The sequence below is a fragment of the Chiloscyllium punctatum genome, chromosome 4 (assembly GCF_047496795.1).
Source record: "Chiloscyllium punctatum isolate Juve2018m chromosome 4, sChiPun1.3, whole genome shotgun sequence".
NCBI classification, from domain to species: Eukaryota; Metazoa; Chordata; class Chondrichthyes; order Orectolobiformes; family Hemiscylliidae; genus Chiloscyllium; species Chiloscyllium punctatum.
In genome coordinates, this window is record NC_092742.1 from 52,499,226 (window position 1) to 52,516,539 (window position 17,314).

Genomic DNA, 17,314 nt, shown 5'->3' on the forward strand with positions numbered 1-17,314 from the left:
TGCAGACGGTGGTGCATGTATGGGATGAGCTGCCAGAGGAAGTGGTGGAGGCTGGTATAATTACAATATTTAAAAGGCATCTGAATGGGCATATGAATAGGAAGTATCTAGAGGGATATGACCCAAGTGCTGGCAAATGGGACTATATTAATTTAGGATATCTAGTTGGCATGAATAAGTGGAATGGAGGATTTGTTTCCATGCTTCACAGCCCTATGACTCTGTGACTCTAATTCCAAGTTAAATATCTCTAACCCTGTCCAACTTGCCTGACACTGTCCCTATGAGAAGCAGCTAAAGGTCAGCCCCAATGAATTCCCACTACAACTCCATCCCTCCTTCCCCCCCGCCCCCCGCTCAAAAAAGATGAACAGCTCTGTTGTTGCAACTTGTTACTTTTCACTCTGGGTGCATGTAAAGTCTGAGGTACTCAAAATTGGGTCACAACAGGAAAATGTTTGGGAAGCACATTATCGTGCAAACAAGGAAGAACTGTTTCTACTGATGACAGGGTCATAATTAGAGGAATTACATTTGAACTAATTGACTAAAACATTGTCACTTTACAAAGCAAATTATTGGCCCAGAAACTTTATTTCCAACCCTGGTTGAGTTTAAAAAATTACCAATCTACCTTTTAGATATCTTGTGCGTTGGAGATTCTTGACAGAGGCCTTCTGTTACAAACTCGTCCAGAAATCCACAGATGTGGTAGTGAAGATGATCTTCATAGAAACCAAACAACCTTTTGCAGTAGTCAGTCTGCCTTATTTTGTGACTTAAATGTGCAGCACCACAGACAGCCACTTTAACAGCTCCTGTGAAAACATACGTATTTAAGAAATTAGGCTGGCAGTTGGTTGAGAGGTCAGAAACACAGAAAACAGGAGTAGTAGTAGGCTAAGGATTCTCCTTAATTCTATTCACCAAAGCTATCTCATGTCCCCTTTTGCCCTCCTGATTTCCCTCTTAAGTATACTCCTACGGCTTTTATACTGCTGTAAGGATTCACTCAATCCAGCCTGTCTCTACCTGACATATGCTTCCTTCTTTTTCAAACCAAACCCTCAATGTCTCTAATCATCCAGCATTCTCTCTGCCTAGCGGCCTTTTCTTTTGCCCAAACAGGAATATGTTGTCTCTGGACTCTCATTATCTCATTTCTGAAGGCTTTCCATTTTCCAGCCGTCCCTTTATCTGTGAACATCTGACCCCAATCAGCTTTTGAAAGTTCTTGCCTAATACCGTCAAAATTGGCCTTTCTCCAATTTAGAACTTCAACTTTTAGATCTGGTGTATCTTTTTCCATCACTATTTTAAAACTAATAGAATTATGGTTGTTGACCCCAAAGTGCTCCCACACAGACACTGCAGTCACCTGCCCTGCGTTATTTCCCAAGAGTAAGTCAAGTTTTGCACCTTCTCTAGTAGGTACATCCACATACTGAATCAGAAAATTTTCTTATATATGCTTAACAAAGTCCACTCCATCTAAACCCTTAACACTATGGCAGTCCCAGTCTGTGTTTGGAAAGTTAAAATCCCCTCCCATAACCACCCTATTATTCTCAATTTCCCTGACTATTAGGGAGTCTATAATACAATTCCCATAACGTGTCCATCCTCTTCTTATTTCTCAGTTCCACCCAAATAACTCCCCGGATGTATTTCCTCCCTCAGCACAGCTGTAATGCTATCCCTTATCAAAAACGCCACTCCCCCTCCTCTCATGCTCCCCTTTCTGTCCTTCCTGTAGCATTTGTATCCTGGAACATTAAGCTGCCAGTCCTGCCCATCCCTGAGCCACATTTCTATAATTGCTATAATATCCCAGTCCCATGTTCCTAACCATGCCCTGAGTTCATCTGCCTTCCCAATTAGGCCTCTTGCATTGAAGTAAATGCAGTTTAATTTATCAGTCCTACCGTGTTCACTGCTTTGTCCCTGTCTACCCTGACTGTTTGACTCACTTCTGTTCTCAACTGTACCAGTCTCAGATTGATCTCTTTCCTCACTATCTCCCGCCCATCCATCTTAACTAGTTTAAATCCTCCCGAGCAGCTCCAACAAATCTTCTTGGCAGTATATTAGTCCCCTTCCAATCCCCATCCATCTTGTACAGGTCACTTCTACCCCAGAAAGAGATCCCAATGATCCAAAAATGTGAATCCTTGTCCCATACACCAGCTCCTCAGCCAAGCATTCATCTGCTCTAATTTCCAATTCCTACTTTCAATAGCTTGTAGCACTGGGAGTAATTCAGATATTACTACTCTCGAGGACCTACTTTTTAAATTCCTGCCTAACTCTCTGTGTTCTCCCTTCAGAATCACAACCTTTTCCCTTGCTATGTCATTGGTTCCAATGTGTACAATGACCCCCTGCTGGTCCCTCTTCCCCTTGAGAACATTCTGCGCCCTCTCTGAGACATCCTTGATCCTGGCACCAGGGAAGCAACACACCATTCTGATTTTTCACTGCTGGCCACAGAAACGTCTGTCTGTGCCTCGAACTAGAGAGTCCCCTAACACATTCTTTTGGAACCCAACATATCCCTCATTTCCTTAGAGCCAGTCTCAATACCAGAAACTTGGCTGTTTGTGCGGCATTCCCCTAAGAATCCATCATCCCCTGTATTTTCAAAAACAGTACACTTATTTGAAATGGGGATAGCCACAGAAGACTCCTGCACCAGCTGCCTACCTCTCTTATCTTTCCTGGAGTTAGCCCATCTATGTGACTGTATCTGTGACTTTTCACCGTTCCTATAACTGCCATCCATCACACCCCCTTGCTCTTGTAAATTCCTCATTGCCTCTACTTGTCATTCCAACCATTCCATTCGATCTGATAGGATCCACAACCAATGGCATTTATTGCAGATATAATCCTCAGTAACGCGTAAACTCTACCTAAACTCCGACATCCAACAAGAAGAGCATTGGCCATTTTTGCTTCTTCCAATCTGCAGAGCCAGAAAATAGCACCATCTTATTCCTCGATAAAACACTGCCCCAGGCTAACTTAATACTTATGGCTTAATATTTTTAATTCCAATTAAGAGACTTGCCTCAATAAAACATAGAATCAAGAAAGAACCCACTCCAGAGGTGGGGAACCTTTTCATGTTGGAAGGCCATATTATGTTAATTGTAATCTAATAAAGCCACATCCAAGAAACATCAATTATATATTCTTCAAAATTCACATTTTTTTGTAAAAATCTAACTGCTATGTACTAACTAAAAAAAAAGAAAAACAAAAGTTAATTCTAAAGTTAACTAACCTTTTAATGACTTTGTTCTGACTGTTTTTTGTAGGAAAGCATTTGAATATTTAGTTGCAGCATGGAGGTCTACAGTTTTAGCTGATCCTCTACATGGGTATCAGTCATTTGTGACCTTAAGGGCATCTTGATTTTGGTTAAGTAGGAGAATGTAGATTCACATCAATAAGTGATTGAAAAGCAAGAAAGCATTTTTTGTGCAAGTTGCCGAAGGAAACTTGCATTTTTCCATATTACAATCGGTTCTTTCTTAGCGTCAAATAAGGACTTTAAAATGTCATCTTCTGAGAGCTCAATCAATTCCATCTGTAGTTCTTTAGGAGCCTTGGAGACATCAACTAGGCGAGGCTGAAATGCTAATTTGAGTGTGATGTCATGATTCTCAGAGAATCTTTCATTGTATTCTCCAATTAATAAGTCTATAACAGCTGCGTATTCTTCAAATGATTCGCAAGAATCCTCCTGTTCTTCAATAACCTTTGCTAACTGGGGAAAATGTTCATCCGAAATTTCCTTTTGAAGAAGAGTTTTGAAAAAAGATAGCTTTTTTCGAAATGCTTGGATTTCTTGCCACATACCGAATATAGACCTAGTTTTACCTTGCAAAGAAATATTCAAGTCATTTTGCTTTGACATGATATCACTCAGAAATACAGCATTTCTATAGAAATCTTCTTTCACTAATTTGCATTGCTGACTCTGTTCTTCATAAAATTTAATTAACTGTTCTCGCAAAGATAATAGTTGTGCTAACACCTGTACCTGTGGTAGCCAATGCACTTTAGAATGTTACAGCAAATCCACACTGAATACCTCATCATCCAACTTTAGCGTGTTACAAAACTGATGATGCCGTGTTGCATTTGCATGAGTGTAGTTAACAATACTTATAACTTATTGCAAAGTGTCACTTAAAATAGTAGATTTAGCACAGAGATTTTGCTGATGTAAGATAAAATGAAAAGAAATGAGAGCATCTGGATCTGGTAATACATTTTTTATCTGTGCAATAAACCCGGCATGTTTTGCTGTCATGGAAGGTGCACTGTCTGTACATACACTCACTAAATTAACCAAATTCAGTTTAAATTCATGACATTTGTCTTGAAAGTTTGTGAAGATATCTATTCCTCGTGTTCTACCTGTTAAGAGTGTCCAAAGCCAGTAACTCTTCGTAGCAAATAAAATCTTCTGTTATGGCCCGAATGAAGTATAAAACCTGCGCTGAGTCAGTATTACCAGTTGATTCATCCAAAGCGATTGAATATTATGTATTTTCCTTTTGGAGTATTTGTTGGAGTTATTCTGTTATGTTGAGGGCTAATTCATGCTGCCGATCAGTTACAGTTCTTCTTGAAAGAGGTAGTTGTTTGTACTTTGGAACATTATAGAGGTCTAAGCACCCTACAACTTTGACAATACATTCTTTTTCCACATCGCTGAAAGACTTCCCCCTTTTCCCAAGTATATAAGCTACTTTATATGTTGCTTCAGTGGCATTTTCTTCCTTCAGCATTCTCTTGGTCTTCTTTGACATGATGGGCTGTTAAGTGACAAAATTTTTTAAAAATGTTGATACTGTTAGACTATGTAACTATTCTCAAATTTCACTTCAAATGGAAAGCCACGTGCACTGTTGTCATAAGTTGATAAACACTGACAGACTGGATACCCACAGGCTCTCGCCAACCAGCCTCAGGCAGTAGTGGCGCCAGTCAGGCGGGGAAGATAACGTACATTCTAGAGTCGCATTATAACTAAATCATGAGCATAGCAGGTGTCGAAATAGCCCTTATGACTTACCAATTTTTTAATTGTGGCAGTCAGTCTGTGAGGATTATTTCGTTGAGTTTTCTTTTACTCTCTGGTATTTTAAATACATTCATTTTAAGATTAAAATAAAAATAATAAAGGACAAAAAAAATTAAAAGAAAATAAAAGATTTGTTCTGCAAAATTTGGATTCATTCAAAAGGTCACTCACAATGGCCTAGAAGGCTGCAGGTTCCCCATCCCTGACCCACTCTATTCACTGCTGCAAACTTACAGCAAGGCCCCAAGGTCACACTTAAAACTATTCACTTATCTCTGTCTGTGTTGTGACCTTTCCCAAACAGGTTCCTCCAAAATCAATTGTGAACTTCACTGTTTGTTAATTTTCCCCAGATACACTCCGATGTCCAACGATACATGGATTAAACAGCAAAAGCAGTAAGTTTGCAGGTTCACTGCTGTATCAATTAGCAGTGTGGGTTTCTCTCTCTCCCTCTCTCTCTCTCCTGCACAGACCATTTGCTGCCTTTGTCTGTTCCTCTCTCTTTTAAAAGTGCAGTTGTTTTGACTTTATTTTTTCTTCCAAAGTTCCAAAACAATGCAACATCATATAAAACAGTAATTGCTGCTCCTGGAATTCGAGGAAATCACCTCCAACACCTAAAATACCTCAAAAAAAGAGCAGACTGTTCCAGCCAGAAATTTATCCCATCCTCCATCTTGGATTTCCTATTTTAATTTTATGCCAGATTAGGGAGAAAAGCTTTTGCAGTTCATCCATTAATTCTTTAAATGTTTGTCATTGCCTATGTCCCGCCAAATAACAACACCCATTTGTCATTAGAAGCTCATGTCGCAAACCATCAGAAGTTTCTTTATTTAAATTCAGGACCCTTCTCTCAAAAATGGGCACTAGGTGGATGATAGTTTAGAGTTCCAAGTGGATGGGGTGGGTAGCACTAGATTTTTGAGTGAAGTGTGAGTTGGGTAGGGTGAGAGGTGGGTGGGGTGCCAGGTGAGTGAGGTGGGGAGGTGGTGTGTCAGTTTAACAGTTAGGCAAGAGTTAGGATAGGTTTTTAATTCCCTAACATTTCCTAGGAAACTATTGAGAATAATTGTGTCGGAACCCTCTGAAGTTTCTGACTTTAAGGGCTGTTTCAGAGCATTCAGGGGAATTATCTACTGAAGTTTCACCTTCCTGAACAATTTTCACAGAATGTAAGGGATTTTCATGATCCCTTCGCATAGCTAGGGTGATACGGTGGCTCAGTGGTTAGCACTGCTGCCTCACAGCACCAGGTTCAATTCCAGCCTCAGGCGACTGTGTGGGGTTTGCACATTCTCTCTGTGTCTGCGTGGGTTTGCTCCGGTTTCCTCCCACGGTCCAAAGATGTGCAGGTCAGGTGAATTGGCCATGCTAAATTGCCCATAGTGTTAGGTGCATTAGTCAAAGGGGTCTGGGTGGGTTACTCTTCGAAGGGTTGGTGTGGACTGGTTGGGCCAAAGGGCTTATTTCCTCACTGTAGGGAATCTAATCTAAAAGGTCCAGTCTACGCTGCCCATTGACCATTTGGCTTTTGGAATATCTGGACCATTGCGATCTGAATTGCACTACCTTACTTTCAAAATGGAATGAATAAATAGTTGAAAGTGAGAAATGTGTAAAACTGGGGAAAGAGCAGGTGAATGAAACTAACTGAATAGTTCTTTCACCTGCACGAATGAGCTTCAGTCTCCTTTTGCCTTCTATGTTCTGTCACCCTGAGGTTTGATAGTTACTTGAGATTAACATGTTACAGAGTCATAGAGGTCCAACTTGTCCATGCCAACCAAGTATTCTACATTAATCTGATCCCATTTGCCAGCATTTGACACATTTCTCTCTACACAATTCCTACACTCAATGCACTGACCAATAAAGGCAAGCTGAACCAAATCCCTTCTTCACTATTCTGTCTATCTGTGACTCCACTTTCAAGGAACTATGAACCTGCACTCCCAAGGTCTCTTTGTTCAGCAACAGTTCCCAGTATTCTTCCTATTTGTATATCCTTCCAGATAACTTTTAAATATTATAACTATACAGTCTCTACATGTTCTTCTGGCAGTTCATTCCATACAGACATCACCCTCTGTGTGAAAATGTTGCCCCTGTGTCCCTTTTAAATGTTTCTGCTCTCACCTTAAACCTATGCCCTCTAGTTTTAGACTCTGCTACCCTGGGGAAAATGTCTTGCTTATTCACCCTATCCATGTCCCTCATGATTTTATAATCTTTATTAAAGTCACCTCTCAGCCATCAGGGAGAGCCCCAACCTATTCAGCTTCTCCCTGTAGCTGAAACTCTTCAACCCTGGCAATATACTTGTAGATCTTTTCTGAACATTTTCAAGTTCCACAACATCCTTCTTGTAGCAGGGAGATCAGAATCAAATGCAGTATTCCAAATGTGGCCTAACCAATGTCCTGTACAGCCATAACATGTCTTTGTAATTCCTACACTCAATGCACTGACCAATAAAGGCAAGCTGAACCAAATCCCTTCTTCACTATTCTGTCTACCTGCGACTCCACTTTCAAGGAACTATGAACCTGCACTCCCAAGGTCTCTTTGTTCAGCAACAGTTCCCAGTATCTTACCGTTAAGTGTATAAATCCTGCCCTGATTTGCCTTTCCAAAATATAGCACCTCACATTTATCTAGTGTGATAGATTTACATTTACAAATGAAATAGACTAGGGTATGTCAAGCCAATCTTTTAAATTTAAGAAGATAGGCTCTTTTTCATCAGAAACTGATGAATGTTCATCTTCTGAAGAAGCCACACAGTCAAAATTAATTCAAGGCCCATTAGACATTTCTGCAGGTACATCTGGCCTGACACAATGCCATCCTAAAGGACATTGTTAGGGGTGTTGTCTTAAACAAAGGTTTTTCTGCCTTCTCAGAGGGATGTCACTTGAACTATGATTTCAGATGCAGATTACAAATAGGACAGGACAAAGGATAAATCCTGGTGAAACATCAAAGACAGCAGTATAGGAGTGGAAGGAGATACCATGGATGGTGATTCTGTGGTTGTGATGAGTTTGATAAGAATGGGGCTCAGTGAATGTCAAGTGCAGCCTGAAGAAGCTGATTTGATTAACTGAGTCAACAGTTGCAGAGTTGAGACAGGCTAGTTTGTCTTTGTTACATTCACAGTCATTTGGGACTTTCATCTTTTAGTGAGGGGTGGAAATGTGGTTGAAAGATTCAAGTACTGATTTCCAAGGAAGAACAGAAATGATTCTGTGGCAAAGTGTTAAAGGAGGTTGATGAAGCAAGGTTGGTGATGAGACAATAGTTTCATTAGTTTGCAAGGGACAGTGAAGTCAAGAGTTTGTCTTTTGAGGCAGGCAGTGAAGATAGCAGACTTTAAGAGAAGGGCAGAACTAGAGGAAAGAGAGCTGTTAATAACGTCACTTAACATAGAAACCTGGAGGAGAAATTAGAAATTAGGAGTAGTCAGGATGAGGGAGCAGAGGGTTCGTGGGTCTAAGGAAACAAGCTTCAGGAGAACATGTAGAGGCCATAGGACAGAAAATAGAGAACAATTGTCAGAGGGCAAGGACGACCATTAAATAAAGTTTGGTGCAGTTGTCTTAGGGAAGGGAGGGAGATAACAGAGGCAGCTGTTGGGATGGCCTCAATCTTGATAATAATGACGTGCATGAGCTTTACGCACTCGGGGTGGAAGAAACCTCTGGGGGAAGAGGTCCCTTACCGTCAGAAAAAAGACTTTACCTGGGTACTCCAGGCTGATCTTTGAATAGTGAGCAGATTTTACAACTAGTTGGGAACACACTTTGTCAGTTTCCTTTAGTCTCACATACTTTTAATTACCTGACGCCAGCTGGCGCTCAGTGGAGAATGGTGTTGCAGTGTTACAGAATCACCACAGGCTATACACTTACAGTTTAATGGGATTAATGTCTATCAGCTTTACTGGAAAGTGCATTTTTTAATTTGCTGGGATTCATCAAATTAAAAGCTCTACAGTTCTCATCTGCTTTTAGCATGATTCTTAAACTGTGCCTTTTCAGTTACAAATAAATGTGTTGTAGTTCTAAAAGATATTGAAAACAATGTAACCAATGGTGGAGAAGATTGTCTTACAAAAACTCAAAGCTGAAGAGAAAAGACTTGCTGAATCATGTAGTCTTTTCCTATTTCAACATCTTTGTACTTGTTAAAATAACTCAATGTCAGGTTCCACGTTATAAGCCTTGAACAGTACCATTTAACTTCACAAAAGGAAAAAGCCAGTAAAACTGTTCTGCCTCATCTTGCATACCTCAAAATGGGATTCAATATGACCAGTACATACATTTCCAAGTTGTTTTGTTTTACAGGTTATTTGTTTTCAGTCCACAACGAAGTGTGGAACATATGAACAAAAAGATTTAAGTCTCCTTTTTTTGAAATTGTTCAGCAATAAAGTTCTGATGGCAAAATTTTCTTAACAAAACCATATGTTGTGTGGAATATTAAAAATGGATTTCATGTTTAATAGTGATGTTTACTATTTTCTCCTTTGGAAAATCTTAAATTGTCCCTTTTACAATCCATTTTCATTGCAGAGCTGAGTTATTGCTTTAATGAATTAATAAATATTCTGGCTGGCTGCAGCCCCACAGCTAAAATTAAAGCATTACCAAGCCTCCATGTGATGGTGGCAAATTATCTAAAAATTCCATGCACATTTGCTCACACTGCTGCTCTAATTTCAGCCAATTATGTCACTTTCCCACAATTTTCATTGTTCTTCTGTAGAAAACAGGAAAATGTTACCCCAGTGTATTTACATCAGCTGCACAAAGTACTGCACCAAAACAGAGCCACTACTGAGTGTGCTTCATGATCTGAACATGTCGTCCTCCTGGGAATCAACTGCCTAATCATTGACTATTACTGCATTCCCTGGCAGGAGGTTCCTCTCAACATGATGTATATGAATAGAATATCTGGTATCTTTCTGAATGAAACACTGTCTCCATATTGTTTATATTCTTTGACAAGCTGGTTGAAGCCTGCAGGCTACGTATTGGAGTTTGGAAGACAACAAATCACTATCAAAGTCAAAAGGATATTTGTAAAAATTTGTCTTACTTTATCATTGATATCATTTTGTGGTTTTATTCAAAAGTAATAATACATCACACCACACAATCCAAACCAAGAGTGCCTTGTTAGATTACAAGTAACCTGATCAGATGATTTCTTAGAAATAAAAACCCAGAAAGTGCTCAAGAAACTCGACAGGTCCTGCCAGCATGAATGGAGAGGGAAACACCGTTAATGTTTCAAGTCCATTCAAGTCATTATGGACTCAAAATATTAACTCTGTTACTCGTTCCACAGAGAAATTAGGTCTGCTGGCTTGCTCCAGCACAGTCAGTTTTTATGTCAGATCTCCAGTATCCACAGTACTTTGCTGTTATTTCAGCAGATTATTTACGTTCATATCATGTTGCTGTCTATTGTTGAGAATGAATCAGTTTGTTTTCAGAATGAGTCTGTGTAACATTGGAATGAAGTATGCTGACGCTCTTGTTTTGGCCTGCTGTCATTCTCAATGAGCATTTTAAGACAGGATTTTAGTGCCGTGTACAGATGTGAAAACAGTCAAACATGTACATATTTTAGCATGACCCTAAATTACAAAACAGTCTCAGGTGAGTCAATGGTGCTTGTCATTTACTTTCTGTAAATGTCAGTACCATTTTGAAGTATGTAAATGCAAGTACTGAGGTTAGTGCAACAAGCCCCAACACAATATGGTTAAGGCATGTTACAATGCTGGTACTCAATTCTGTAGTTCCATCAGGAGATTACATCAAGAGACCTCATTGGAGGGCCTCCCCTCACATTCCACCTCCCCATATAAGCTGGAACCACCCACCAGATTTTATTTTGCCCATGGTTGCACTGACTACCCAGACCTTCCAACTTTATCCTGGTTTGGGACCACAATACTCACTGCACAGGCCACATCATCATCAGTAACCACTGCTCCCAGTGGTGCTGTTGATATGGAAGAGCAGTCAGCCTCTGACTTGCTGGCAATTTTTTTTGAGGCAAGATGTCCTATTCTTCAGATAAGGAATTTCCACCTATACCTGTTAATGGCCAAATAGCTGTTAAACAGTTGCATTCTAGTGCCCTGGTAAATCTAGCTCACAGAATGGTTACAGAAGAGAAGGAAGCCATTCAACTCAGTGTCAGTGCTGACTCCCCGCAAGAGACTAGTGCCAAGCTCACCCGCAGGCCTGAGGGAATGCCTGAGGGTAGCCTTTGAAAATATTCAAAATAGAGCCACAGCTTCGTTATCAAATCATTTAAAGATTTGTGGTGGAGTGGTAATGTCAGTAGACTAGGAATCCATAGTCCCAAGCTATAATGCTCTGAGAATTTGGGTTTAAATCTCACCACAACAATGAGTGGAATTTTAAATTCAATCAGCAAACCCAGAATTGAAAGTCACTCATCTGACTAAGCCAGTAATGTTACTTTGAAACTATCAACAATTGATAGTGAACCCAATGGGTTTTTATAATGTCTTTCAGAGAAGGAAATCTACTGTACATACTTGGTCTGATCTAGTGACTGTGGGCTCACAGAAATATGGCTGACTCTTACATATGCTCTGAAATGGCCGAGCAAAACCTTCATTTCAATGGTAATTAGGGTTGTGCAACAAATGCTGGCCTTGTTAGTGACACCTACATCCCATGAAAGAATAAATGATGTGTAGGGAACGAGCTGTTAGAGGATGTGGTGGAAGCAGGTACAATTAAAACATTTCAAAGGCATCTGGATGGGTATATGAATTGTAAGAGTTCAGAGGCATATGAGCCAAATGCTGGCAAATGGGGCTAGGACAGATTGGGATGGCTGATTAGCCCGGACAAGTTGGACCGAAGGATTTGTTTCCATACTGTCTGACTCAACGACTAGAACTCTATAAATGTTTAGATACCTACTTACCTTAGGTACTTTTGAACATTTGTAGTTCTGAATGTGATTGGAGGTAGTTGCCTGATACTTAGAATTGGAAGGGGAAAGTAAGGACTGCAGATGCTGGAGATCAGAGTTGAAAAATGTGATGCTGGAAAAACACAGCAGGCCAGGCAGCATCCGAGGAGCAGGAGAATCGAATTTTCAGGCATAAGCCCTTCTTCAGGAATCAAGCCAGTGAAACAGATTTTGCCAAAGCACTGCACTGAACAGAGTCTGCCAGGAGTTATGTTTGCCCTTGCACGTTTAGACTTGTAAATGCTTTGTCGAGCAAAATGCTGAAGGTGTGAACTGATAACAGCAGCATAGGAAACTAGTTGTTTCAGACCACAGTAAAGAAAGCAAACAACTGTGTATTTCAGATTGAAAGATAATGAAGGAAAGAGAGCAAGGGTTGACATAAAAGTGTACAAAAATAAGGAAATCTTGTTAAACCTTCATAAAACGTTGCTTCAGCTTCAAATGGAGTGTATGTCCAGTTCTGGGCACCACATTTTAGAAAGGCAGCATTGGAGAGGATGCAGAAAAGATTCATGAAGGTGATTTCAAGGTTTAGAGGGAAGTGTGCCAAAGGTAACTTGGTCAGCAAGGGTGAGTTGGACTGAAGCATCATACAGCACAGAAACAGATTATATGACTGAGAAATAAGTGCAAATGAGCAATGATTTATTCAATGTCACATCATGTAAAGAAAAAGGAATAAAGAACTAGATATTATGTGAACACAAAATGATTTTAAATAACTTATTAAAATGTTGCAGATAACACCAAAATTAGTGGTGTCGGGGACAGCTAAGATAGTTACCTCAGAGAACAACAGGACCTTGATCAGATGGGCAGGTGGACCAAGACTGACAGATGGAGTTTAATTTAATTAAATGTGAGGTGCTGCATTTTGGAAAGGCAAATCAGAGCAGGGCATAAACACTTAATGGTGAGGTTCTGTGAACTGTTGCTGAACAAAGAGACCTTAAAGTGCAAGTTCATAGTTCCTTGAAAGTAGAATCATAGGTAGACAGGATAGTGAAGGAGGTTTGGTAATGTTTGCCTTTATTTATCAGTGCATTGAGTATTAGAGATGGGAGGTCATGTTGCAACTGCACAGGACATTGGTTAGGCCACTTTTAAAATACTGAATTCAATTCTGGTCTCCCTCCTATAGGAAAGATGTTGTGAAACTTGAAAGGGTTCAGTAAAGATTTACAAGGATGTTGCTGGGATTGGAGGGTTTGAGCAATAGGGAGAGGCTGAATAGGCTGGGGCTATTTTCCCTACACCATCGGAGGCTGAGGGGTGACCTTATAGAAGTTTATAAAATCATGAGGGAAATAGATAGGGTGAAAGTCAAGGTCTTTTCCCCAGTGTAGCTAGAAGGCATAGGTTTAAGGTGAGAGGGGAAAGATAAAAAAGGGACCGAAGGGGCAACCTTTTCATACAGAGCAGGGTGCATGTGAGGAATGAGTTGCCAGAGGAAGTGGTGGATGCTGGTACAATTACAACACGTAAAAGGCATCGGGATGGGTACGTGAATAGAAAGGGTTTAGAGGGATATGGGATAAATGCTGGCAAATGGGACTAGATTAATTTAGGATTTCTGGTTGGCATGGATGAGTTAGACTGAAGGGTCTGTTTCCATGCTATACATGTCTCTGTGATTCTAAAATATAGTTCTGGTGGCTAACCCAACATCGTCCTCCTCACATATGAGCACATGACAGGAGAAGGGTAGGCAGACCTGACATTGACAGTATACCTACAATATGTAACTCAATAATTATGGGTCAATTCAGCTGGTTAAATACAATTGGCATGAGCAGTTAGACCCAAGTGGGCAAGCCTATTTATTTTTTTAAAATAAGTTAATAAAATAGGAAGAAAAAACTGGGGTACAGCATTTGAGGTGCCTCTGCACATCAGCAACACTCTCACCCCCACAGAAAACAGTACTCCATTTCCTTTTGATCTCTCTGCTTTGAAACACCCATGCCTAGACCCCTGCAACCCCCTTCCCTAGGCTTTCCAAACCTTCTTGACCCAAAATGCTAGACTTACCTCACTTCAATAACAATGCTGTCTTCTTCCTGGGCCAAACTGCAGCAGCACGTCCTGCAGTACCTACTGCTGCTGCTTCTATTGGTACTGCAGTCAAGCTCAGGAAGAAGACAACATAGACATTGAAGTGAGGTAATGTTGGATCTGTCACAGGCCTTGCTAAAATCCATGTACACTTACATCGTGCAAGATAACTTCAACAGATTCAAAGTAAACAGACCACTTAACCTTATATTGATACTGACTGAACTTGATTAATCCTTGCCTTTCAAAACAACAATCTATATGTGTATGGCGGTGGCATACTACTGGAGGTGGCAAAAATGACAGACAATGATCTGCTGGATGTGGATGCAGAGGTGGTTGGAAAGTGTCGACTAGGGGACACTATCGCTGTGTTAACAGGGAAGAGAAGGGATGATGACCAAGTGCGGGAGTTGGGTCAGGCATGGCTGAGGGCCCTGTCAATCACAGTCATGGGGAATCTTTGCTTTTGTTTCTGATTTCCTTAGACAGGTGTAACACCTGCCCATTTACTTTCTCCATCTTCGCTATCCAATGCTCCTGACACTTTCCAGGTGAACACATTTACCTGCATACAGACTAGAACAGAATAGAAATTTATTGTCATCTACATTTTTACAAAAAAAGTTTTATAAGTCACCATACCAAAGTGCCTGTATTAATGACGTAAGTCATAGATAAGAAGAAAAAAAAGTAAAAATTAAGGCAAAGTTCATCTCAGATCAATTTATGTTTGGGGAAGGCCAATTAAAACGACCACTGCTGGAATACCCGGAAGCTGTATTTCTCTCAGTAAAACTGCATTCGCTGTTCACAATGTGGCCTCCTCTAAACTGGGGAGACGAAATGCAGACTAAGCAACTGTTTTGCAGAAAATCTATGTCTGTCTGCAAAAATGGCCCTCAGCTTCCCGTTGCCTGCCACATTAACACAACACTGTGTTCCTCAGTCAACATCTCTGTTTCAGGCTTGCTGTAGTGCTTCAGCGAACCTCAAGTTGGAAGAACAGCATCTCATTTTCCGCTTGGGGACTCTGCAATCTTGGAGCTTAGTATTGAGCTTAATAATTTTAGGGCCTAGCCCCTTCTCCCAAATCCTTAACACAAGTGCTGCACCTTGTTATCATATAGGCTACTACTAGAAATAACCCATTCTCAGCTGCTAGTTGTCCCCATTGGTAGCTATTGATATCTGACCTCTACCAATTCCTTTGTCTGCCCAATTGTTTTTCTTTCTCTCTGGGCTTCATCTCCACCTACCTACCCTCACCCCATCTTGAGCATATTAGATTAGATTAGATTACTTACAGTGTGGAAACAGGCCCTTCGGCCCAACAAGTCCACACCGCCCCGCCGAAGCGCAACCCACCCATACCCCTACATCTACCCCTTACCTAACACTACGGACAATTTAGCATGGCCAATTCACCTGCCCTGCATATCTTTGGACTGTGGGAGGAAACCGGAGCACCCGGAGGAAACCCACGCAGACACGGGGAGAATGTGCAAACTCCACACAGTCAGTCGCCTGAGGCGGGAATTGAACCCGGGTCTCTGGCACTGTGAGGCAGCAGTGCTAGCCACTGTGCCACCATGCCGCCCACTAATCCTTTTCCTAGCTACTGTCAGTTCTAGAGAAGGGTCACTAGATCTGAAACATTAACTCTACTTTCTATCCAGAGATGCTGCTAGACCTGCTGAGCTTTCCCAGCAATTTCTGTTTTTCTTTCAAGTTTGCTGAACCTCCTTATCGCTAACACACTCCAATCTAGGCAACGTATTGGTAAACCAGTTTTGCATCCTCACCAAATCCTCCATATCCTTCCTGTAATGTGACAACCAGAGCTGCACACAATGCTACAAACATGATCTAACCAAAATTTATACAGCTGCAACATGATTTGCCAACTTTATACTCAATGCTTCAACTGATGAAGGTAAGCTTGCCATACACCCTCTTTATTGACTTGTGTTGCCATTTTCAGAGAGCTATGGACATGCATCCCAAGATCCTCCTGTGTATCAATGCTCCTAAGGGAGCTGTTATTTACTGTACTCTCATTTATAGGCTGTTATCATATCTCACTAGTTTCCTCACAACCACAGAGTGGTAACATACAGTACACAGAGCATGTAGTCTCAGATTCAAGGGTGTAAATGCCTATTCTGTTTCACAAATACAACTTGAAACACCTGGCTGTCATTGGATCATTTGCATTAGAAGATTCTTAACTCCACTTCCTGCAGGTGGGGTCTACTGGTTGTTCCTATCGGCTTTCTCGGGGCAGGGGGAAGAGAAGAGGGAGTAGAGGGTTAAGAGTTTTAAGATCAATTAGGGCATCCCCAGGGAGGAATGGGGTTAAAAGCTGAAGAGGTATTGTTCTCAATTTCTAATGGCAATAAGGACTGGGTCAGCTGTGATGTCACCCGAAGTCAAACAATGCGCTTAGCTCTTGAGTGATGAATGGTCACATTGCCAGAGATAGCTTAACTGGTTAACCCTAGTGAGGACCATCACTTTCAAGGGGGGGGGGGGGAACCCAGGGAGATAGTGAGGAAAGAGATCGATCTGAGATGGGTGCAGCTGGGAACACAAGTGAGTCAAATAGGGCAGGCAGGGACAAGGTAGGACTAATAAATTAAACTGCATTTATTTCAATGCAAGGGGCCTAACAGGGAAGGCAAATGAACTCAGGGCATGGTTAGGAACATGGGACTGGGATATCATAGCAATTACGGAAACATGGCTCAGGGATGGGCAGGACTGGCAGCTTAATGTTGCAGGATACAAATGCTACAGGAAGGATAGAAAGGGAGGCAAGAGGGGAGGGGGAGTGGCATTTTTGATAAGGGATAGCATTACAGCTGTGCTGAGGAGGATATTCCTGGAAATACATCCAGGGAAGTTATTTGCGTGGAACTGAGAAATAAGAAAGGGGTGATCACCTTACTGGGATTGTATTATAGACCTCCCAATAGTCAGAGGGAAACAAACTTGTAAGGAGATCTCAGCTATCTGTAAGAATAATAGGGTAGTTATGGTAGGGGATTTTAACTTTCCAAACATTGACTGGGACTGCCATAGTGTTAAAGGTTTAGATGGAGAGGAATTTCTTAAGTG